Genomic DNA, 26,970 nt, shown 5'->3' with positions numbered 1-26,970 from the left:
CGCGAAGCCTGGTCTATAGCGCGGTCAAACTGGCTATAGAACTCGCGAAGCGTGGTCTATAGCGCAGTCAACCTGATTCCATTGCCCAAATAAGGGGAATAATCCCAATCTACCCCTACACTGGCACGTGTAGTTTCAGGTGTGGGCCTTATGACCCACCCTTACTCTGTTTTGCTAATGATACTCCCAAAAATATTTTTGATTTGATTTGCAAAACAGAAATATCATAATACAATTGTACTCACCTCAATATTTTTCACATTGTATAAATTCTCATTAATATTTCTAGTCATTCACAACGACAATATTTCCTTGGCTCATTTGGTCATTCACAAGATTCTTTATTCCTCGCACGATGGCCATATTTCATATTCCACACTTTCACCTCTTTCAATTTCAAGATCACCATCAAATATCAAGATATAGAATATTCCGGAAATCACAACTTCAAGTTCATTAGAATTGAACAATTTAAGCACAATAGATTTCTTTCCGAAAAATGGAGTAAAATAATTGACAATTGATGCGCAAGTTCAAATCATCAACAAGTGACACCCCATTTATTCTTGAAATACTTTTTCCCAAAAATGATAATGTACAATTTTAACACATGAGTATATAGAACTTGAATCACACTGGATATATTTATAAAGCAAGGCATTAATTAAAACGGTCACTTATGGGCATGAATTGAATACAAAAGCCTTTATGCAATTCTATTTTCGAAATAGTTTTCAAACAATCGAGTCGAGACTCATTTCATATTCTTTATTTCATTCTCTCAAATCATTTGCACTACTAGCCACAGTCGTAACTTAAATCCTTGGCACGTTGGCCACACACTATGCTAGCGTTTGGCTTGAAGATGAAAATGTGTTTGGACATACGTTTTCAAAATATATTTTCCAAATTTATTTTGAAAAAACATGTGTATTATTAGGGATTTGGCCCAAAACCAGCTATTGGAATTTGGAATTTTGCCAAAATATAGGCAAAATCTATGGCCAAATATGTGTTTGTCAAATAAAATCTAAATTTATTTTGACAAAATCTATGGCCAAAACGGGTCCTATATCCCCAATTCAATTATTTCATTTCCATCTAGCATTATATGTTATCAACAATAATACATTTTCAATCCAGACTTTAGGTACACATATGAGCAATTATGAGTCTTAAGCATATCGAGTTTTTCTCATCCAATTGGTATACTAGTTTTCATTTAAAACACGACTCAAAGCTACACCATTTTAATACGCAAACCATACTTTGAACATCTATCTTTTAACATAAGGCTCATTCGGAATAAACAAGCTTATAGGGAGTAACCCGGAATATAGAAGTTAGGAATCTTGAGCCAATCATATTTGATCTTACGGAAACAATATGGATATCTATTTCAAGAGAGAAAGTTTAGCCAACATACCTCAATTGGGCTTTCCTTAAATTACTACAACGTTCCGGAAATTCTAGCAATCCCAATATATTTTGAGACATAACAAAATTGAACCATAATTAGGAAGATATTCATGATCTCAGCCTGTTTGAGTATTTTATCAAATACTAGGTGTGCAAATTTAACCACAAGATTCTTCTATAAGATTTCCTTCACTCCACAGCACAATCCTTACTTATTTAAGCTAAATAATCTTTCCACAAATCTTATTGATACATGCATGTATAAATAATACTCTCATACCCAAGAATCACACTCCTAATCAACCATCTTCTTCCCAAATTCAAAATTGAAAACTAGGGTATGGAACCTTACATCTTAGATGAAGAACTTGTGAGATTTCCTTGTTAATCTTCTAAGACTTGAGCAAGACTTGATGAATTATTAGCCTAGGGTTTCCCCCCCCCTCTCTCTCTCTCTCTCTCTCTCTCTAAAGCACTCTCCCTTCTCTCTAAAATATCAGAATTTGTACTAAAAAATGACCATTTGTGTGTATTTAACGAAGTTGTGTCGGGTTGTAAAAACCCAAAAATGAAGCTCCGAAATAGTTTATGCGATCGCATAATCAATATGCGGACTGCATATCGGTCGCATAATTACTGACCAAAACAACCAAAAATATGTTTGTGTTTGTGGTCACTATGTGGTCCGCATAACTGTTATGCGGTCGCATAATGCACCACAGAACAATTATGTGGTCGCATAGTCGACCACATAATTGCTTCCAGACCGACCCTCTCTTGCCTCACTTCTGCGGCCCGCAGAGTGGTTATGCGGTCGCATGACGGACCGCAGAAATACATTTTTTCGCTAAAAAAATTCGTTTACTTTCTGGTGCATTGTTCAACCCAAAAAATCCTCAAACACGTATACCTACTCCGGCACCACGAAACCTTAAATTCATTTGCGAAGTTTTACGGGGCTTTACACTTAAATACTTCAAAATTTTCCGGGGTATTATATTATAAACCTCGCAAAGCCTGGTCTGTAGCACAGTTTTGGGTACTTGATACTTTTGCGTTATTTTCTTGCATTTTTATCCTATTTTTTTGCAACTTTCATTCGACGATTTCTTCCGATGTTCCTACACATAAAACAACATAATTTAGCTCAAATGTCGCACAACCACTCACTAAACCAACAAAAATATAGGGAGAGTAATGTGCTAAGGGGTCGTTTGGTTGCTTGTTAGAGTTATGCAGGTATTAGTTATACATGTATTGGTTATGCAAGTATTAGTTATGTATGTATTAGTTATGCATGAACAAGTAATACACGGATTAGTTATGCAGGGATAAGTTATGCAAGGTTGAGTTATATTGAGATTAGTTATGCATGTATTAGTTATGCGATAGTTATATAAGGATTAGTAATATAAATGTAATTTGAGTGTTATTTATTATTAGCTTACTTTATTTTATTAAAATTGTTAATATAGTTTAAATATATATTTTTAAATAAAAAATACAAGTTTGAATAAAGGGTATTCTTGTCATTTTATATTTTAATACAAGTATTACTAATACATGTATAAGTTATTCCACCTTTTACCCTGCATAAATAATACATAGATTCTCTCATAGCTTATACATGTATTAGTTATGCAGAAAAGAAAAATATGAACTAAATATTGTATTAGCAATGCTACATTTTATGTGAAAAAGAGGAAAAAACAATCAAACATTGTATAACTTATGCTAACTTCTATGTGGAGATTATTTTTTCCCATTCTTTTAACCAAACCATGTATAAAGTTATCCTAGTTTTAATACATGAATAACTCCTCTCTAATCGGCTACCAAACGACCCCTTAGAGTATAGCATTTTGGCCTAGCTTCCGTTAAAGTTATTCATTTTTATTTTCTGAAAAATTGAGGTTGTTTCCATTAAAGTTTCCATGACCTTTTCTTCATGCTCTTTTTTCTTGTGAAAATGCTTACCCGGAATCTTTTTGTTTATGCCCATTAATTTCTAGGTTTGTCTGTTGAAAAAGAATGCAAGAATAGGAAAATAATCCAATTAGAGAGGTGTCTTCGTGCTACAAGGGATTGGAGGCAAGGGAGAGCAGGAGAGGGGAATCGTAGATGGAGCTTTGGAATTGCGTGGAAGGAAATTGAGGAATTTAGGTGAAAGACCAAAAACGTCGCTGAAAGTTGTTATTTTAGTGAGGTGAAAGGAGTATTTTAGTAAATTTAAAAGTGAAAACAATGCTAAACCCATGTCTACAACCTATATATCAAAACTATATATATATATATATATATATATATATATATATATCACCTTTTATTGAAATATTCTTTAACCTGTAGGGGTGATCGAGTTGGTTGAGCAAAGAATTTCCCAAATGGAAGGTCTCGGGTTTGAAATTCACTTGCATACCTCCTTGGTTGAGCTCGTCGCAAGACGCATGCTTAGTGCAATTTACTTTACTGTACGGTTTACGCAAAGGCGACTCAAACTGGCATAAAGCCAAACTTTAATGGGAGACATTAAAAAAAAATCCTATATATTTTTATTTGAAATAGACTTTTCTAGCTTTTTGAGAATAAAAATTTTAATATTTGTTTTTGCATAAACCATTTAATATCTCATGTGACATTATTGATCTCAGGTAATAGAACCCGATTCAAAAAGTTGATAACTATATCATAATAAAATTTTGATATTTCAATATACTTGTTGCGGTGATGGAAACCCTAGAAAAAATAAAAACAAATAAAAAATGTATTACTTATTTTCTAGTGATAAGTGTACTCATTTCTTTATATAAAACATTTTACTTTTTTACTTTGAAATAAGTAATATTTTCTAAGAAAAAATTGGGCCTCACCAAAAGAGTTGTAGTGGGATGGATAAGATCTTTCCTTCCCTAACTGGAGGCATTCGATTCGAGTCTTGGGCATAAGAAAAATTCTTTCTAGAGACCATTTTCAACTTTAATGGACTTTACACGGTACAAATTCGAATTAGTCAAGGCCCCAAATTAAAATATCGAGTAGGAATTGAAAATAAAATAAAATTGGAGCACCTAAAATTCTGGGGTCCAAAGCACCCGCTATAATGGCTTCATACTCTGGCCGCCACCGAGTGTACGAGCTATTATTAGGAGCGAGGTTTACCCTGTGCGCATCCGAATGATAGCGGGTGCGGATTCCTTGTTATAAAAATTCGTTTCCTTGTTCATAGAAGAAGTTTATTTCTTATTGTAAACTTCTATTTTAAAATTTAATAAATTATCTGTATAATTAGTATGATTTTCAAACACACACATATTTGAAAATTTAATAATGTATTAAGTAAATTTAATAAACTGTATGTAATTAGTTATGTCAAAAACAAACATATTTTGTAATTATTGTATTATGTAATTATTAAGTAATGTAATTACTAATTACAGTCAGAACTCTATATAACAACCGTCTTTTATAACAATATTTCACTATAACCACCAAGTTTTTTCCGAACTAATTTTTTATATTATGTTATAATATATATTCTCTAAACAATACTTCACTATAATGCTTCACTACAACGAAACCAATAAATTATTATAGAGAAGTTTGATTATACTACTCTAATAATTACATAATAATTTTCAAACACACCTTAGAATGAAAAAAGATCACTACAAATAAAAAAATTATTTGAATCACAACTTAGGTAAATGTTGGGGACTATTTTTCGCAAGGCATAAAATACAAAGGCTTTGAAAATACCCTGAAACATCTCCCTTTGTCAACCTTACCTTGAAACCCTAATTCCCTCAATTCTCACCATCGCCGACGACACCATATAACCCCTACAAAATTCTACCGATTTTCAATTATTTTCCACGATTCACAAATACTGTTGCCTTTACTTTGTCATACCAATTAGACATGTTTATTGGAGCTGCAGAGAATAATCACAGTATCTCTAACGTCACAACTATTATATCTCGGCTTTCTCCAATCCTTCATAGGAAAGAACCCAACAGAAATCCTATCTCTTTTCCTCAAAATTTTGTCTTTTCCCAACTGGGTTTGTCTCGGTGAGTCCAAATTTTGCATACTTCGTTAAATTTGGAAAAAAAAGGTTAAGAACTTTAGCTTATTTTAGCCGAAATCATATCTGGGTTTTGTCTAGATTTTATCAAGACTCTAAAAAAGGGTTGCTGGAAATTAATTTATTGCTATCTGGGTGTATACTTTTTGGGTGGTCTTGGGAATTTTTTTTGTCTTTCCCTCAATTTTACTGGAAATTAATTTATTACTATTAGCGATTTATAATAGTGTTTCATTAGTTGAGGAAATTGAAAATGGGGGATTTTGATGGTGAAAAGATCAGGAATATATGTATACTTGCTCATGTGGATCATGGCAAGACCACATTGGCTGACCATCTGATTGCTTCATCTGGTGGTGGTGTGCTTCATCCAAAGCAGGCGGGTAAGCTTAGGTTTATGGATTATTTAGATGAGGAGCAGAGGCGGGCAATTACTATGAAGAGCTCTTCGATTGGTCTTAAGTACAAGGGACATTCAATTAATCTTATAGACTCTCCTGGTCATATGGATTTTTGTAGTGAAGTTTCAACTGCAGCCCGTTTGAGTGATGGCGCTTTGGTATTAGTGGATGCTGTCGAGGGTGTTCACATTCAGACCCATGCTGTTTTGCGACAGGCATGGATTGAGAAGCTTACCCCGTGTCTTGTTTTGAATAAGATTGATAGGTTGATTGTTGAATTAAGATTGACTCCACTCGAGGCATATAATCGGCTGCAGAGGATTGTTCACGAGGTGAATAGTATAGTGAGTGCGTATAAGTCTGAAAAATACTTGTCGGACGTGGATTCTCTACTCTCTGCCCCGTCAGAACTTGTGGAAGATGAAAATCCGGAGCTCATAGAGGATGACGAAGAGGATACTTTCCAACCCCAGAAGGGGAATGTTGCATTCGTGTGTGCCCTAGATGGATGGGGCTTTACCATTAGTGATTTTTCCGAGTTTTATGCTTCAAAACTGGGTGCAAGTTCGGCTGCCTTGCAGAAGGCATTATGGGGGCCTCGGTATTTTAATGCCAAGACAAAGATGATTGTTGGTAAAAAGGGACTTAGTAGTGGAAGTAAGGCTAGGCCCATGTTTGTGCAATTTGTTCTTGAGCCACTTTGGCAGGTTTATCAAGCTGCACTGGAAGCTGATGGGGCCAGGGAGATGCTTGAGAAAGTTATAAAGTCTTTCAATTTGTCTATACCTCCCCGTGAACTTCTAAACAAGGATCCTAAAGCTGTGCTTCAATCTGTGTTGAGTCGCTGGCTTCCACTGTCTGATACAATATTGTCTATGGTTGTTAAATACATGCCTGATCCTATATCTGCTCAGTCTTTCCGTATATCTCGGTTGCTTCCAAAGAGAGAGTTCTTGGATAATGGCGCCAACCCTGATTTGCTTTCTGAAGCGGAACTTGTGAGAAAATCTGTGGAGTCCTGTAATTCTAGCCCCGATGCACCTTGTGTTGTCTTTGTTTCTAAGATGTTTGCTATTCCATCAAAAATGCTTCCGCGCGGAGAGATGCTAGATGACAGTGGAAATAGTGACTCTGATGAATGTTTTCTTGCATTTGCTCGGGTTTTTAGTGGGATTCTTCAATCCGGACAGAAGGTTTTTGTGCTCTCAGCATTGTATGATCCTTTAAAGGAAGAATCACTGCAGAAGCATGTGCAAGAAGCCGAGGTGCAATCTTTGTATTTGATGATGGGTCAAGGATTAACGCCGGTGGCATCAGCAAAGGCTGGTAACGTCATAGCTATCCGAGGGCTTGCCCAGCATATATTGAAGAGTGCCACTCTTTCATCCACATTAAATTGTTGGCCTTTATCAAGTATGGTTTTCCAAGTTTCACCCATGCTTAAAGTTGCAATTGAACCTTCTGATCCCGCTGACATGGGTGCACTTATCAAAGGATTGAGGCTTCTAAACCGAGCGGACCCTTTTGTTGAGGTTTCTGTTTCTGCCAGGGGTGAGCATGTTCTTTCTGCAGCAGGTGAGGTGCACCTGGAGAGATGCATTAAAGATTTAAAGGAGAGATTTGCAAAAATAAACTTGGAAGTCTCTCCGCCCCTTGTATCTTTTAAAGAGACTATTGAAGGAGATGCCACTAATCCCTTAGAAAACTTGAAGTTACTGAGCCGCAGCTCTGAGTTTTTGGAGAAAGCTACACCAAATGGAAGATGTGTTGTTCGAGTCCGTGTTATGAAGCTTCCAACAGCATTGACGAAGCTGCTTGATGAAAGTTCTGATCTGCTCGGAGACATCATTGGAGGTAAATCTTTGCAGGCTTGTAGAAGCTTGGAAACTCTTAGAGGTAACATTGCAGAAGACGAGAATCCAATTGAGGCACTCAAGAAACGTCTAATAGATGCTGTGGAGAGCGACTCTTCAACTGGATTTGCTGAGACCGAAAAGGATAGGATTGATAAATGTAAGAAGATGTGGCAAAAATTCTTAAAGAGGATCTGGGCTTTAGGGCCTAGACAGATGGGTCCCAACATTCTCCTCACTCCAGACGTGAAAGGAAAGAGTGACGATGCATCTGTTCTTATTAAGGGTTCGCCTCATGTATCAGAAAAATTGGGCTTTATGGGCGACTCTGATGACAGCGGTGCATCACCTGAATCATCAACCAGTGTGGATCAGACCCTTCTACAAGAAGCTGAGAATCTTGAAAGCAGTATTTTATCTGGATTCCAGTTAGCTACGGCAGCTGGCCCTTTGTGTGATGAGCCAATGTGGGGTTTGGCATTTGTTATTGAGGCCTACATATCTCCATTGGCTATGCCACCAAATGATAGTGATGCGCCGCCTATTCCACAGCCGGAACAGTATGGGATGTTCCCTGGACAGGTTATGACTGTTGTGAAGGACGCGTGCAGGGCTGCTGTTCTCCAGAGAAAACCGCGGCTGGTGGAAGCCATGTACTTTTGTGAGCTGAACACCCCACATGACCAGTTGGGCAACACTTACTCAGTTCTTAATCGGAGGCGTGCCCATGTGGTGAACGAAGAAATGCAGGAAGGTTCTTCCTTGTTCACTGTGCATGCGTATGTGCCAGTTGCAGAAAGTTTTGGATTTGCTGATGAGTTGAGAAGAAAAACTTCTGGAGCTGCAAGTGCGTTACTAGTTCTCAGCCACTGGGAAGCCCTTCCACAGGACCCTTTCTTTGTACCTAGGACCGAGGAGGAGAAGGAAGAATTTGGAGATGGTGCCAGTGTGCCGCACAGTATAGCAAGAAAACTCATGGATTCTGTGAGACGGAGGAAGGGTCTTCCGGTGGAGGAAAAAGTAGTACAGCATGCAACAAAGCAGAGGACTTTGGCTCGCAAGGTGTAGAAGTTTTATACAATTCAGCTTCTGTAATGCTTGGTTGTCATATTAATCCCCTTTTTCATTATTACTTACACAAGGAAAAAGAAATAGTTAGCTCAACCAATACAAATTTTACACTGTTATTTATTAAGGAAATTTTGTTAGCAGAACTGTAATGACACTAAAAGGTTTTTGGCTAAGCTTTCTTTTGAGTTCTTTTGGATGCAATAAGAAAACTTTTGTTTGAGAGATATAGACCACCAAACCGCTCTCTGTTTTCTTTTTGCTTTTCTACTTGGTTTCTTTATATTTTTCATTCTTGTTATTCGATGCTTCTCCGTGCCTTTGAAGAAATCTCTTTCCGTTTCAACTTAGCCATTTGCCCAGATGAACTGTCCAGGTCCAGTGAGAATTCTTTTTGATAACTGAGAAATTCGTCTAGGACCAATCCTTAGGACCAATCACACTAGTCAAAGGGCGCGCCCCTCTAGTTGGAGATGATGGGTCCGCCCCTCTAGTCATTGAAACGCGGGGATGATGAGCCCACCCCTCTATGCTTCTCCATTTCAATACCAGACTTAGTTTGCATGGTGCAAGGCTCATATGTTTTGTATGGTGCAAGGCTCATGTTTTGTGCATAGAAAAGTTTCTTCTGTTACGCATTCATTATTTTCTCTTTACTCTATGGTATGCTTTCGTTATTTCCTTTTGCTTTTTCTTCATTTTCAAATTTCATTAGTGCATGTCAATTTAAGTTAGTCTACTGGCCAACTCTGTACTGTTTCTCATTCAATTTCCAGCTTCCTAGGAATTTGCTGTTTTTATTTGAACGTTGAGATGTCCTATTTTGTTTGTACGAAGTCGACATAAAATTAAGTCTTTGAAAACCTTTAATATTTTCAAAATAAAAAGGGTTTATAAATACCTTTAATCTGAGCTGATCATCATGTGAACCATTTGAAATCTGAACCTTTATTGAAGTAATAAGCATAACATAAGCTGAGCATGTCACATTCTTAAGCTATGCTAAGAGGAATAGCTCTCCAGATCTTCTTTGGGGATGCTTTAGGCATGCAGTTCCCCAGCACGCACTTTTGTGCTTGTACCGGTTGAACAACATTTGAAATTATGAAATCTACACCATACTGCCCCAAAATAATAGCCGATATATACAAACAACAACAACAACCCAGTAAAATCCTACGAATGCGGTCTGGGGAGGGTAGTGTGTACGTAAACCTTACCCCTACCCCGAAGGAGTAGAGAGGCTGTTTTCGAAAGACCCTCGGCTCAAAAAAACAAAAAGACAAAAGGACAAAAAGGAGACAATATTAGTATCACAACAACAATCATAGGATAAATAGGAACACCATGAAATCCAGAAGAAAGATGCAAAGCAAAGGGAGACAATATTAGTAAATATTAGTATCACCACAACAATCATAAGAAAAATAGGACCACCATGAAATCTAGAGGAAAGATGCAAAACAAAAGCGATAGCTAGTAAATAGGACATGCACTAAAAAGCGAAATAGTAAGCCACAACATTGCCACTAGCTATCTTAGACAAAAACCCTACATGGCTAGTCCCACAATAGTACGAAGTAAGGCACGACTCAAATAATATTATAACATACATATTTTATATATAATCAATGTATATGTTTGGCTAGCAGCTGCATGTAGTTATTTTTGGTCGGCCAAACATGTTAAAAGCACTTTGAAATTTATATATGTAATTGAAAAAAAATATATGAGGGTTTGCCTATAGGTCAGCTCATTGGGCATAAATATATCAAGTCACATGATTTTAGAGGTCGTGACAAGAGTATTGCACTTTTTTTTCTCCTTTACACAGTTAATTTGATCCTCTATATTGTTTTTCCTTAAATAATTATTAGCGTGATATCTCTTCGATGTTGCTTGCTTATTCTTGATACCGGTGTTTCTCGACAAGGCACTTAATTAATCTTTGCTTGTGACATAATTAAGTAAAAATAATACAATAAGGAGCCACCTTTTTATGACTATTCTCTTACTAGGTGGCAAAACAAATAGGGAAATGGCCTGGTAAGCTGTTTAGTTAATTACAGTAATAACAAAGACCAAAGACTAAGAATAATAAAGGGTTTTGGTTATAGACAAACTATTTTGACTTGGAAAATTGAACGCACAACATATTAAGGTACCATTTTATTTCACATATATCATTCATCAGGAATTGATCAATTATTAATTGCATTGTGTACGTGTATGGCTTATAACAAGTCACAATATGTAGACCAATGAGAAATACCTACCTTATTTTTCTATTGAATTTCCTGTTTAACGTTTCTTCTGAGCTACATGTTAAGATAAATAAAAATAATAATGGACTTCAAAGACGTCAACGAAATAAATATCATATGAATTTCTAAGTCATAGGTGTCGATGTATGAAATGAAATCCTGTCCCTCAATAATTAACATGGTACACATGTGATTTGCCTAATTAATTGCACAATTCAAATTATCAAATAGTTGATGAACCTTACACGAAATTACTCCCTTCATATTTTATTATCGATTCATGCCTTCCATACCTCCATTGCTTGATTTTCTGTTTTTTCTTTTATTCCGTAATTCATTTTTTAAACTCTGCAATTTGAGTTTTCATATTATGGCATTCATATTTCACATTTGACAATTTGACATCTCAACTAAATTTTTAACATAAATGTTCACTAGAATACATGAATCTTACATATCTTAAACATGCTTAATTCATATTAAAAAAAGAGTTAAAGATCAGAAATGGTAAGAGGTTTCAAAAGCGATAAATAACATGTTGGATTTTTCTTAAATTTTTTAATTTTTAATTTTTTAATTTTTAATTTTTAATTTTTACTGGATGGTTTTCATAAGGTAATCCATGTCGGTAATGTTTTGACAAGAAATTGAAGCTCAAATTATATAGATTATATTTTCTGTATATAATTTCCAGCAACATCATTATTCATTGAGTTCCATTCTCCCAATGAATTTAGGAGAAAATATGTATGTATCATTAATGCTATAAGAAGTGACTTATTTAACTCGTTCATGATAAGGGATGAGAAACAATGTGCATTTAAATTCCTTTTGCCCACCTAAATATATGTGTTGTGCATCACTAAGTATTGTGGTGAGATGAATAGGATCTTTCCACTTTTAATTAGAAGTCACTGATTCGAACTATAAGAATGGGAAAAAAAACTCGGTAAAAAGTGTTTGGCTCTTTAATAAGCCTGTGCGACGCGAATTGAATTTAAATTAGTTTGATCAGTGAATTTTCGGATACCGAATGATTATAAAAAGAGATATTCAGATCACAAAACACTCTAAAAGGATATTAGTTGTATTTACCAAACACTCTAAAAGAATATTAGTTGTATTCACAAAACACTCTACCAAGTGCGGAATTTTCTCATATGAAAAAAGATATATTAATCTATATCTATATCTATATCCATCTATCTATACTATATTAAAAATACGAAGGCCCTTAGCGAAATATTGTTCGCCATTTTTACCCTTTAAAATATAAAGTTCACATTAGACAAAATAGTAATTTGAGTATTTCATTAATATTTAGAAATGCTTATTTAATTAATTCTCCTACAATTTAGGAATAATTATTTAATTATTCTCCTATTATTAACGGTCTAGGAAAGTTAATAAATTTTTGCCCATTCGTTCTACTCCCTGCGGTGGAGTAGTTAATAACTTTAAGTTTTTGGAGACCATTTCTGTAGTTAAAAAAATTCTGCCTAGCCTAAATTCACGCCTCTACGTTCAACTCCCTATGTTGGAGTATTAAATGTGTTTATTTTGTAGTTAATACCTTTTAGGCTTAGGAGACCTTTTTTTGTAGTTAATTTTTTTTTACCTAACCTAAATTTTCGCCTCCTGTTCAACTCCTTATGTTGGATTATTAAATGACTTTATTTGTAGTTAATACCTTTTAGGTTTATGAGATTTTTTGTAGTTAAATTTTATTGCTTAAATCTCACACACATTTTCTTTTTCTTTTAGGTTAGGAGTCTTTATTATTTGATAAAATTCACAACACCCGTGTTACGCGTGTACCTAATCTCAATATGTAAATATACTTACTACAAGTTATATTTGATTATAAAATAAAAAGTTTAAGTTTTTGAATTTGATGAATGTTGATCATATATATAACTAACTCAATAAGGAAGAAATTGTACCCCATAAAGTTCCCCAACTATCATTCAATATGTTCAAATTAAACTTAGTTCCAATTCTATATGTTTAACTTAACTTTTCAGTTTTAGCAACAATACATAGCTTTTGAAGATCTAAGAGCTTTTAAAAAATAAAAATGAAAAGCGATTTTCAAGTTCATTTTAATAGAAAGAAGACAATCTTCTTTCTTTCTTGCGCGCAAAGTACATGTTGTTATATTTATATTAATAAAATATATATGAACTATTATAAAAGCATAATGGCACAGAGCAAAATATTACTAAACCTTTTTAGCATTTAAAAATAAATTTCAAATAGGATAAAATTAACATTTAAATATTTTTTTCAATATTTATAACTTTGAAATCAATTAAAATATTATGGTTAAAGTATTAACTTAATTGTCCATTTTTATTGATTACTACATAACGAATCATAATATACATGGTTAGTAAGAGAAAAGCAATATTCATAAGATATTCTATTTTCAAATTACTAATAGATTTTCTTTTGTATACGTTAATTTAATTTATTACTTAAATAAATATTATGAGACAAGATCATGAATAAATGAATATAAGACACTATCATGATGTGTAAATTTCATGATCAGTATTTATTATTTTCAAGAACTCAAATTTTTACTTAATATTTATTTTGTGACTAAAATCATGCTTTGAATATAGAATACATGCGCAACGCGCATACCATAAGACTAGGTTTTACGACCCAATTCTCTTATAGCCCATGATGGTGCCCACGTCACGCGCGTATTTTAAGACTAGTATAATTTAAATAAACAACAAAAACATCAAAAGAAATCCGTGAAGATAAGAGAGCCTGTAATTTCCTCTTTATTGTATGAAATTTCCTCTTCAATATTATAAGTATCAAATTTCTTGCGACCTCCATTTGCGTATCATACATTTTATTTTAAGAAGAAAGAGCGAGCAATTATAAGACACATGCCAACGATCAAACATCGGTACTCCCAATCACATGTGTGCCTAATCATTGGAGTTGAAGTACCAAAAACAGTTTTCTGTTAAATCAATTAATTAGAATTAGAAAGATAGACACGTTATACCCCTTATGGCACACACCAAACATCTAACTGTCCATGAACCTTACATGAAGCTGCTAACCCCATCATATCTTACCTATTCAATTCATTCACATCCTCCATAGATTTTTTGAGGTTTGGTCCGCGATCGCGAATGGATTTTTGTGAACCATTGGGTTTTACTCTTCGCGTTCGCGAAGAGAGGGACGCGATCGCGGAAGATTGGTTCCAGTTGTCACACCTCCTTTTCCCCGGAGAATAGGAAAGAAAGGAGTTTTTCCAATTTAAGTGACATTAATCGAAATGAGATTATTTATTAGATTCAGAGTCGCCACTTGGGATAATTTCTGGTGTCCCAAGTCACCGATTTATTTTAAATCCCAAATCGAGGAAATTTGACTATGTTTTACGGTCCGCGAACACAGAAGACCGGGTAAGGAATTCTGTTAACCCGAGAGAAGGTGTTAGGCACTCTCGAATTCCGTGGTTTTAGCACGATCGCTTTAATCATACATGACTGAATTAAATTATTTAATTACTTATTTTAGAACCTATGTACATTTACCTTTTTACCGCTTTTAATTGCTTGATTATTTGTAACCGCGCAGGCTCATGGACAGGCAGTTGTTGTATATCAGACCCAGGGTGCACTACCCATGGGTGGAGTCCAGCCAGTGGCAGCAGCTACACCTGAGCCCAGGCCAGTTGTAGCCGCCGATCCTCAGAAACTATTGAACAGATGGACTAGACTACATCCTCCTGTCTTTGGGGGTGAGAGACATGAGGATCCACAGGATTTCATTGATCGTTGCAAGTTTAGACTGTACAACATGAGGATATTGGAATCCCATGGGGTTGATTTCACTACTTTTCAGCTAGAGGGTAGAGCCCGTAGATGGTGGCAGTCTTATGCTCTTGGCAGACCAGCAGATTCTCCTTCCATGACTTAGGACAGGTTCACCCGTATCTTCTTGGACAGGTATATTCCACCCTCCCAGAGGGAAGAGTTGCGGTTTCAGTTTGAGCAGCTCCAGTAGGGTCAGATGTCAGTGGCTGATTATGAGGCGAGATTTTCTGAATTATCTCGCCATGCACTAATGATACTCCCTACTGAGGCGGAGAGAGTGCGAAGGTTTGTAGCAGTTTACATACTGGTATTCAGGCCACTATGGCTCGAGAGGTTGAGATGGGTACTTCTTATGAGCGAGTTGTGGAGATAGCCCGGAGGATTGAGGGTGTACGTCAGCGGAGCCGAGAGCAGATTATGAGAGATAAGCGGTTCGGGTACTCTTGAAAGTTCAGAGGTGCTCCGTCTGGGGGTAGAGGTCAGTTCATGAGGGGGCAGTCCAGCAGACCCCCATATCCAGCACCACCACCTGCTCAAGGTGCTACAGTACAACCTTATTTCAGTGATATGGCACCTAACTCACTCAAGATCAGACTATCAAGACACTCTAGTTAAAGTAGTTAAGCAAAGTTAAAATCATACAATTTAAGGTGCTTATGCAAGAGTCAAAAACTGAACCTAAGCATCACAACTAAAGCACTCACTATTCTCAAGGTATAATAGAGTCAAGAGATATTGCTTTCAATTCAAAATACAACACAAGGTTCCCTACTACTAACAAAAATTTAAAAAAAAACTATCTACACCCGATTCAAACAAAACCCTTGAAAAAGAACCACGGCACAAAGAAAAACCAAGAGGGAATTATTACACTACCTGATAAAATAAAATATTTTTGTCTTTTTCTTTCGACTTTAATCCCTCAACAAACTTGTCGAGTGATATCCATCATCGGGAAAAATCAAAAATTTTAAAACTTTTATGATTTTTGGTTTTTTCTCATTTTTCTATCTCTAACTACTAAAACAATAAAACTAAATTACTAACACAGATACATACAACATATAATTTCCCCACCCTACACTTTAAGTTATGGTATATCCCATGACACACAATTAAAAAGTATAAGGTAGAGAAAACTTTCCTAAATCTCTAGTCAGGGTCTGAATCAAAGTCGGGCTCCATTCCACGCGCCCGAACCAATGCACACATCCATGCAGACAACTTCTTCTCAGCTTTCTTGGGGTACACCCCACACTTTTCTTTCAATGCAGCCTTCTCTTTTGAACCCTTCACCTTCCACTCAACACTTTCAGTTGGCTTTTCTGTTATCACCACCGTCTCTACATTCATTTCAAATGTCACAGTCTCTTTACCCACTATAAGCATGAGTTTTCTATCATGTATATCCAATATTGCTCTACCCATTGCTAAAAATGGTCTTCCTAAGATAAGGGGGACCTCTTTGTTCTCTTCCATCTTTACCACTATGAAATCTACAGGAAACACAAATTTATCTACCCGAACTAAGACATCTTCCACTATCCCCTCGGGTATGATAGTTGTTTGGTCTTCCAGCTGCAAAGATATTGGTGCAAACCTTGTCTCTCCAATCTCATTATCTAGTTTCCTATAAATAGACAAAGGTATTAAATTAATTGAGGCACCCGGATCACAAAAAGACTTATCAAAATTAATAGTGCCTAAAGAGCAAGGTATAGTAAAACTCCCTGGATCTCCACAGTTTTGTGGGAGTTTGTTTTGCAAGATTGCGCTGAAATGCTTTGTGAGCTTGACTACTGATGTTTCTTCTATATTTCTCTTCTTTGTAAGGATTTCCGTCAAGAACTTGGCATAAGCTGGCATTTGAGAGAGCACCTCAGTGAATGGAAAATTTATATTGACTTGTTTCAGCATATCCAGAAATCTCTCAAATTTCTTGTCCAGCTTCTTTCTATAAAGCTTTTGGGGAAAAGGTAAAGCAAGAATATGCTTGCTCTCTTCAGATTCATCCCTTCTTGAATTCTCTTCCTTTTTCTTTTTCTCAGTTCCTTTCTTGCCTTTCTTCTTCTTATAAACTTTATTTTTCAGCTGCTCCGCACTTTCTTTTTCTGGTACCACCTCTTTTTGGATAGGGGTGGGCTCTTTAACTACTTGTCCACTTCTCAGAGTTACAGTATTTACCGTCTCCTTGGGATTTTTTCAGTATCAGCTGGAAAAGTACCTGGGATCCTTTCAGACAATATTGTGGTAATTTGTCCCACTTGTTTCTCCAAGTTTCGCAGCCCTATGCCAAATTCTTTGATAGTTTCACCATGAGCATCTAACCTCTCATCTGTCTTGACAATAAAGGACTTCATCAGATCTTCAAGCCCAGGCTAATTGGATTGTTGAGGTTGAAACTGCTGCCTTTGTTGATTTTTGAAGCCTGGAGCTCCTTGTCCCTGGAATCTGGAGTTGTTTTATTGCCATGCATTTGCATTACCTCCAGGTGAACACCATGAAAACCCAAGGTGCTTCTGACCCATTGAATTAAAGTTATAATTCCCAATGACATTAACTTCCTCTATTGAGGCCTTACACTTATGAGTAGGGTGTCCTCTTCCACATATATCACACGCTGCCTGGGGCTCACTGTGTATCGAGGCTAAGGTCAACTTCCTTATTTCTTTGGCCATGGAATCAAGTTTTACCTTCACCGATGTGTTAGCGTCAACTTGGTGAATACCGGTTGATCTTCTTGTTTCAGCAATTTCAGAGGGCCACTGATTTGCATCCTTAGATAACTCATATAGAATTGTGACTATCTCCTCTGGAGTCTTCTTCATCAACGGACCTCCAGCTGTATTGCTCAATGTTCTGCGTGAGGCCGGTGTCAATCCATCCCAAAAATCCTGGAGTTGCATCCAGAGTTCAATTCAGCTATGTTGACACTTTCGCACTATCTCCTTAAACCTCCCCAAGCTTCAAACACAGTTTCAGTCTCGTTCTGGCAAAAGTTATGGATTTCTCTTCTAAACTTGCCCGTCATAGCTGATGAGAAATATTTGTCAAGAAATTTTCTGGTCATCTCATCCCATGTTCTAATCGATCCATTAGACAAGCTTCAAAGTCAATGCTTTGTATCGCCTTTGAGAGTGAAGGGGAATGCTCTTAAGTAAACTGCATCTTTTGACACACCATTGTATTGAAAGGTGTTCATAATCTCTTTGAAGTCCATTAGATGATTGTTTGGTTCTTCGTTCATCTTTCCTCTGAAAATGCAGTTGTTTTGAAGAGTTTGAAGCAACCCATACTTTAACTCAAAATTGTTAGTTGCACTTGGAGGTGGTCTCACACTTGATAAGCCTTGGTTGTAGACCGGTCTAGCATAATTACCCAGTGGTCTCCCAGCACCGGGAGCAATATTTTTTGAATTGGTCTACGCCCAAAGGTATATTCTGAGCAATTCTCCGAGCCCTCTCCTCTTCATAGACAAGTTGTGCATTTCGAAGAGCTGTCTCCTCAGCATCTCGTATAGCGTTTTCTCTTTGCTGGACTGCCTCTCGTGCAGCCAAATCAACACTATCATCATCTCCCATCATAACTTTCTTGGTTGAGGATTGCCTAACATTCTCTGTATTCTCGGGGAGATTTCTTTTCTTCCTCAATTGTCGCAGTTGTTTCTCGATTTCTAGTTCATAAGGTAGCACTTTCTTCCCAGAGGATCGAGTCATACACCAATCTAACCTGTAGTCTACACACAATCAAGGAACACCAAACACAAAAAGAGATAAAAAATAAAATAAAAAGAAAAATTCCTGAATTAGCACCACAAACTATTTCAAACACTATTAATTGCAAATCCACGGCAACGGCGCTAAAATTTTACGAGCACAAAACTCGAAACGAGTCACGCGTACGTGTACTCTTTTTGTTTGGCATGTCAAAAATCATGTCACGCGTACATGTACACAATTCATAATATTTAATTATTTAAGAAAGCTTGGCCAAAGTCGCGCGAACGCGTACCTTGATTTATTTTGAAAATCGTAATTATGTCACGCGAACGTGTACACAATCACGATGATAGATTAAGTCGCGCCTGAAGCATTTTCTATGAATATTCATTTTTTTTAAAAAAACAGAATAAGGGATCCAACACATAACATCCAAACCATTTAAAGAAGATGAAAAGTAAAGTAAAATACTAGTAGAATATGAAAATGTGAAAATTTAGAACAAACGCATCTTGACAAAGAACTCCTAAAGCCCGAATTTTCAAATTTTAAAAATCAGAAAAATTCCATGATCGTATCTTCCTTTGAAGTATTTGTGTCTTAAGTCACTTTAACATGGATTTTTTCTCCTCTAAATTATGTTAGATCAACAACGAACAGTGAAAGATTCATGACTAAATTATTTATCGAACTAGCTTCTCTATAAAACTAAACCACAAAATTAATGAAGAAACTTACCAAAGTAGAAGCACTATTATTCCTTTGGGTAAAAATAAAAATATGTTCTTGCTTAAAAAAAAACTTTTAACAAATAAAGGTGACAAACTTATTTATGCCAATTCTATAATTGTAGTAACTACATGATTAAACTCAAAAGATCAAAAGATTAACGTGCATCATATCCAAAATATTTAAAATAGATATGCGTCAAAATAAAAATGGGTCTTTAATGTGATCTATTTGATAAAGTTAACACTTCCGATATAATTTCTCAATACCAAAAAAAAATGACAGAAAGCTTAAAACAAATATACTTGCCTTTTCAACAATTCCACCAAAGTTCTGTTCCCTCCAAAGATTTTACATATATACAACAAAACCTTATGCTTTCTTTAATAAAGAAATAATGCCAATATCTCATAAAACCAACTACAAATTAATGATATTATAAACTCAAAGCAGGCACACATAAAAAGTAAAATACTCGAATCGTAGAGAAATGGAAAAGGGTAATGAAATAGAGAAAGAAACGGACCTTAAGCGATGAAACCTTTCAAATATATATAGATAAGAAAATTCCAAATAAATCGTCTCGTACAGTAGAGGAGATTAAACCCAATGCAAAGCAGAGAATCGGAACTGAAGCTAAGGAACAGAACTCTGACAACCTCGAACTCGGAACCGCGAACGAAATCCCGAACTCCGTCTTCAAACTAAATAACTTCAACTACACAGTTTTCCAAATGAATCTTTTTATAAAAGAACAATGCCTTTTTTTAGTTCTGATTTTTTCTGTCCGATTGCACTCTTTTTACTTTGCTCTCCTTTTTGTTTTGCTCCCCTTTACGTTTTTCTTTATAGGGAATCATATATAGTTTTTGTTCCCCCATTTGAAGTGGGGGAACATGATTGACATTGTGTGTGTGCGCATATGGAGATGTGAGGGAGTGGGGGTGAGGCGTGAGTGAAGTGAGGGGTGTAGGGTGAGATTAGATCATGGGGTTAGTTAGACTAAAAATGGAGATTATGAGATTATTTATCTTTATTAAATCAGATTTTTACGTTTGTTTTATTTAGTTTACTTTTGTTTTATATTTTATTTTAAAAGATAAATTAAATTATAAAGATAAGAAGATTAACCAACATTTCATGTAAAATAGGAAAATTAAATATTTATATGTACTTTAAGTGATACTAAGAAAAATTCCATAGCTTACTTATTAAAATTCTAATTAATAGAAACCAAATATATATATATTTGATTTTTTTTATTTTTTTTTATTTTTAAAAATAAAATTTATACTCTAAGAATGTTGAATTTTTTTTTATTTTAGAAATAAAATTTATACTCTAAGAATGTGATTATATTTTGTAGTTTTATTTTTAGTAAAACCTATTAAGAGTAAGATAAAAGTTTAAAATATTAAAATTAGACCTAAAAGAAATATTTACACTAAAATAGTATAGAATTTGGGTGCGGTCAAAAATTAGGTGTTCACAGCATGCCCCTCTTAAGAAAATGAACAAGGTGACTGATTTTTGACCTCACTATTATTTAAAAGGGAAAAGAAGATAAAAGAAAAAAGTGCGACCGAGCCTTGGTTGTAGGCAGCCTACATATCCCGGGTTATAAGGGAATCAGGTCACGTGTAGTTCAAGTAAAAAATGACTGATAGATTATGCTTAGATGGAGAGTCGAGCGAAGTTCCGTCGAGGTTCCGATCCGCGGTTCCTACTATTACATCAAATGAAAAGAAAATTACATACTCTTAAAATCTAGGAGTTACAAAATTTCTATCTAAATGCCATCTGGAATCTTGTCTTAATTCTTGACCTGCTTCCCCCATTGACTTTAGACTGAAACTTGATGCTCTCAATGTAAAAGACTATAAAATATTCTCCGAGGCTTGATTCTTGATCAGATGATGAGAAGATGGATCTTGAGACCCTATGTCTCCGCATGCATTACGTCAAAGCTGGTTCGGCTGGTATTGAGATCAAACGTTCCACTTTCTCTGGCGAGAGATGGAATCTTATTTTTTGCACATCCAATCCGTACTTTGCGAAAACAACCCTATGTTAATAAAAAGGAAGGCAACCAGGGGATGTAGTACCCTATGTTGACAATAAGATGAGGCTCGTGGCACTCTGAGATGCTACTAGGGAATGTCATACCCTATGTTGGCAGAAAGTAAGGCAGCCAGGGGATGTAGTACCCTATTTGGCAATAAGGTGAGGCTCTTGGCACTCTGGGATGCTACTAGGGAATATCGTACCCTATGTTAGCAGAAAGTAATGCAGACAAGGGATGTAGTACCCTGTGTTGGAAATAAGATGAGGCTCATGGCGTTCTGAGATGCTACTAGGGAATGTCGTACCCTATGTTGGCAGTAAAAATGAGGCTCGCGGCACTCTGGGATGCTACTAGGGAATGTTGTACCCTATGTTGGCAAAAAGTAATGCATCCAGGGAATGTAGTACCCTGTGTTGGTGATAAGATGAGGCTCATGGCGTTTTGAGATGCTACTAGGGAATGTCGTACCCTATGTTGGCAATAAAAATGAGGCTCGTGGCACTCTGGGATGCTACTCGGGAATGTCGTACCCTATGTTGGCAAAACGATGAGGCATGTGGCTCTCTGAGATGCTACTAGGGAATGTCGTACCCTATGTTAGCAATAAGAAATGCAACCAGGGGATGTAGTACCCTGAGGTGAAGATAGGGTATTGATTCCCTATAATGAAACTAAAAATAACATGATTACATGTATATTGGAAGGAAATCAAGTATTTGAGAACTTCACTTGGTGGTGTTTGTCTTTTCACGAACTGTTTCCTAAAATTATTATGTTCCTGTTCTGAACAAAGAAAGATTCGTTAGTTTTAAAATGGTGGTCAGTTTGTGGCCTTGATTTCTTGGGTGACTTGACCTCGAGTCCATTACACTTGTTAGAAAAGTTGACTCTGTCGATGGTCGTACAAATCGCCGGGAGATTCTGTCTTTACTTTCTGGAGATCTTCTTTCTCAACATCAAAACCAGACTATTTTGCGCCTATCACCACTTGTGTTTATGATGCAAACAACCTTGCTCCCAAAACAACTTTTAACTGAGTAACTTTTGTTGAACCTTGAAGCATTGTTCATTCCTTCAAGCCTTTTGTTCGTCAGGAAAAATCACAGATGGCTTTATGCCTTTGCCCATACGGTTTATGCCCAGCAATCTTTGCTTTATATAACGGGAAAACTGTAACCAGTTTTGCGGCCTTTTCTTTGCTTTGCTTTGACAAAATTAGACTGAAAGAGACTCAAAAAAAAAAAAAGTAATGCGAAAGAAAATAAGAAGGTGAACTAATAGGTATTACAACTTAATCAAGAAGTGTCCATTTCAGAGGAAAGAATAAGAAAGGACTTATCTGGAGGAAATATGCTGACTTCAATGAACATGACATGCACTTTGGACTGGATGCCTGATCTGTTTGAACCGTCTAATTCTCAAAATCTACTGTAAACTTAACTTTGAAACTAAGTTCTTTGCCTTGACCATGCTTGTGTCGGGATGTACGAAGCCTTAAATCGATCAATGATGCCCTTTGTAGGTTTTCACCAATTGACCTCTCTCATTTGCCTTTCTCTCAACTCATAATTGCCTTATAGTGCCCGTGAAGGTTTTTACTAATAAGACTCTCTCATTTATTTTTTCTCTCTTCAATGGCTGAAGCATTACCCGTAGTATACTGACTTAGCATTCTCGAAAATTGATCAGAAGGTCTTAGCAGGGAAAGGTAAAAAGAACTATTCAACTGAATTACAACTTTTGGAACCATTTTGATGGAACAACCATCGAAAATAAAATAAAATCATGCCCCAGTTTCTTTGAATAATGGAAAAATGTGGATTTTTATTTTGGTGTGACCGAACCCCAGAGTGAGGCTGCCTACGTATCCGTTCGGAATCAGGTCGAACGTAGTTCAATTAACATGAACTTTTTTTTTTTTAAGTACATTGGATCCAAAAGAGGGGAAAACAAAGAAATATAAAAAAGGCTTCAAAGGGATAACTAGGGTTGACCAGTGTTTGGGTAGCGAGAATGATAGCCTTTCGTCATCCCAACCTAAGAATGCTAAATATAAGAATGCCCCAACATAGCCATGTCATACATAGTATCTCTTGACCGCATCTGCATTGACGGATATATCAGTCACCTTTCCTTCTATATCTACCAAGTGTAGAGCTCCTTTTGACAATACTTTCTTGACGAGGTAAGGACCTTGCCAATTTGGGCGAACTTTCCTTTTGCTTCTACCTGGTGCGGAAAGATACGTTTCAAAACAAGTTGTCCTACCTCGAATTGTCTTGGGCGCACTTTCTTATTGTAAGCGCGTGCCATTCTTTGTTTGTATAACTGACCAAAACAAACTGCCGCCAAACACTTTTCATCAATCAAATTCAACTGTTCCAATCGGGACTTCACCCATTCATTGTCCTCAATCTCTGCTTCAATAATGATTCGGAGAGAGGGAATCTCAATTTCAGTAGGTATGACCGCTTCAGTTCCATAAACCAATAAGTAGGGCGTTGCGCCAACTGATGTACGGACAGTTGTCCGGTATCCCAAAAGAGCAAAAGGTAGTTTCTCGTGCCATTGTCTAGACCCTTGGATCATCTTCCTAAGAATCTTCTTAATGTTCTTATTCGCAGCTTCAACAGCTCCATTAGCTTTGGGACGGTAAGGAGTAGAATTGCGATGCTCAATTTTAAATTGTTCATATACCTCCTTCATCAGATGACTATTCAAATTAGCAGCATTATCTGTAATAATGGTTTTTGGAATACCAAAACGATAGATAATGTTGGAGTGAACAAAGTCTACTACTGCTTTCTTGGTAACTGCTTTCAATGTAATAGCTTCCACCCATTTGGTGAAGTAATCAATTTCAACCAAGATGAATCTGTGCCCATTTGAAGCTTTTGGCTCGATTGGGCCAAATGACGTCCATTCCCCAAGCAACAAAAGGCCAAGGAGCCGACATAGGATACAACTCTGAAGGAGGCGAGTGAATCAAATCACTGTGAATCTGACACTGGTGGTACTTGCGAACAAAACGAAAGCAATCTCGTTCCATAGTAAGCCAATAATATCCTGCCCGAAGGATTTTCTTTGCTAGAACATATCTATTCATGTGCGGGCCACAAACTCCCGAATGCACCTCATTCATAATCATTTCAGCTTCTTTGGCATCCACACATCTCAACAAATTCAAATCTGGAGTTCTTTTGTATAGGATTTCCCCACTCAAAAAGAAACCATTAGAGAGTCGCCTAACAGTTCTCTTTTGATCCCTATTAGCATGTTCCGGATATTCTCTTGTTTTCAGAAACTGTTTAATATCACGATACCATGGTTCACCATCTGGTTCTGCTTCAATTGTATTGCAATAACCATGTTGATCCCGAATTTGAATTTCTAATGGGTCAATGTGAGTATTACCCGGATATGGAAGTATTGAGGCCAGGGTGGCCAAGGCATCAGCTAATTCATTGTGAAACCTGGGAATGTACCTGAATTTGATGGACTTGAACCTTTTGCTAAGATCCTCCACACATTGTCTATATGGAATGAGCTTGATGTCTCGAGTCTCCCAATCACCTTGAGCCTGCCGAATAAGCAAATCTGAATCTACCATCACCAACAATTCATGCACATTTAGGTTTATTGCCATGTTCAGACCCATGATGCAAGCTTCATATTCTGCTGTGTTGTTTGTACAGAAAAAACAAAGTCGCGCCGTGGGAGGGTAATGTTGCCCAGTAGGTGATACCAGAATTGTCCCAATCCCTACGCCTTTGATGTTGACAGCCCCATCAAAGTATAGTTTCCAAATTTGACTGTCATCTTGGACTACTTCTTCAACTAAATTAACCTCTTCATCTGGGAAATATGCGTTCAAAGACTCATACTCATCATCAACCGGGTTTTCTGCCAGATGATCAGCCAAAGCTTGTGCCTTCATGGCAGTGCGAGTGACATAAACAATATCAAACTCTGTGAGCAAAATTTGCCATTTTGCTAATTTGCCAGTTGGCATCGGCTTCTGAAAGATGTACTTCAGGGGATCCATTCGGGATATGAGGTAAGTTGTATAGGCCAAAAGATAATGCCTAAGCTTCTGGGCGACCCAGGTTAAGGCGCAACATGTTCTTTCCAAAAGAGTGTATTTGGCCTCATAAGTGGTGAACTTTTTGCTCAAATAATATATTGCTTGTTCTCTTTTGCATGTGACATCATGTTGACCTAGAACACAACCAAAGGAACTATCCATTACTGACAGATATAAAAACAGAGGCCTACCAGGTTCCGGCGGGACCAAAACAGGGGGATTTGACAAATATTCCTTGATCTTATCAAAAGCTTCTTGGCACTCATCTGTCCACTTGATAGCGGCGTTCTTTTTCAATAACTTAAAAATAGGCTCACATGTGGTTGTAAGCTGCGTGATGAACCTGTTGATGTAATTCAACCTCCCGAGTAAACTCATGACTTCTGTTTTGTTCTTCGGGGGAGGCAGCTCTCGAATGGTCTTTATCTTGGAGGGATCTAACTCAATGCCTCTTCGACTAACTATAAAACCCAAAAGCTTCCCAGAAGGAACTCCAAATGCACATTTGGCTGGATTGAGTTTGAGATTGTACCTTCGTAGCCTTTCAAAGAACTTTTTCAAGTCTTGCACATGGTCAGCTTGTGTTCTCGACTTAATGATCACATCATCAACATACACTTCAATCTTTTTGTGCATCATGTCATGGAACATGGTAGTCATGGCTCTCATGTAAGTTGCCCCTGCATTCTTCAAACCGAATGGCATGACCCTATAACAATAAGTTCCCCATGGAGTTGTGAAGGCGGTCTTTTTTGCATCTTCTTCATCCATCAGAATTTGGTGATATCCGGCATAACAATCCACAAAAGATTGGATCTCATGTTTAGCACAATTGTCAACAAGGATATGAATGTTGGGTAAGGAAAAGTTGTCCTTTGGACTTGCTTTTTTTAAATCCCTATAGTCAACACAAACTCTGATTTTCCCATCCTTCTTTGGCACTGGCACAATATTTGCTAACCATGTAGTGTATCGGACGACCCTGATCTCATTTGCACTTAGTTGCTTTGTGATTTCTTCTTTAATCTTATCACTCATGTCTATCTTAAACTTTCTTTGTTTTTGCTGGATTGGTGGAAAATTAGGATGTGTGGGAAGCTTATGGACCACTAGATCGGCACTCAAACCCGGCATGTCATCATACGACCAAGCAAATACATCTCTGTACTCGAACAAAACTTAAATTATGGCATCTCTCATATTTTGTTCAGTATGAATGCTTATTTTTGTTTCTCTGGTTTCTTCAGGACTTCCCAGGTTAATTGCCTCAGTTTCATTTAAGTTAGGCTTAGGCTTATTCTCAAATTGATCCAATTCACTTTTTATTTCTCTAAAAGCCTCATCTTCGTCATACTCAACTTCTTGATTCATTATTTCAAGATTAAACAGCTTTTTAAGATCTGGGCATGAATTCTGCGTGCATGTCATGTTTT

General features: G+C 36.6%; 1 pseudogene; it reads left to right on the top strand.

Annotated features, from left to right (window-relative positions):
• Window positions 1-5,122: 5,122 nt before the first annotated feature.
• On the top strand, window positions 5,123-9,052 carry LOC107797048 (uncharacterized; annotated as a pseudogene).
• The last annotated feature ends 17,918 nt before the right edge of the window (window positions 9,053-26,970 follow it).

This window comes from Nicotiana tabacum, chromosome 9 (genome assembly GCF_000715075.1).
Source record: "Nicotiana tabacum cultivar K326 chromosome 9, ASM71507v2, whole genome shotgun sequence".
NCBI classification, from domain to species: domain Eukaryota; kingdom Viridiplantae; phylum Streptophyta; class Magnoliopsida; order Solanales; family Solanaceae; genus Nicotiana; species Nicotiana tabacum.
Note: the sequence above shows the minus strand (reverse complement) of the source record. Positions and strands in the feature narration are given on the sequence as shown.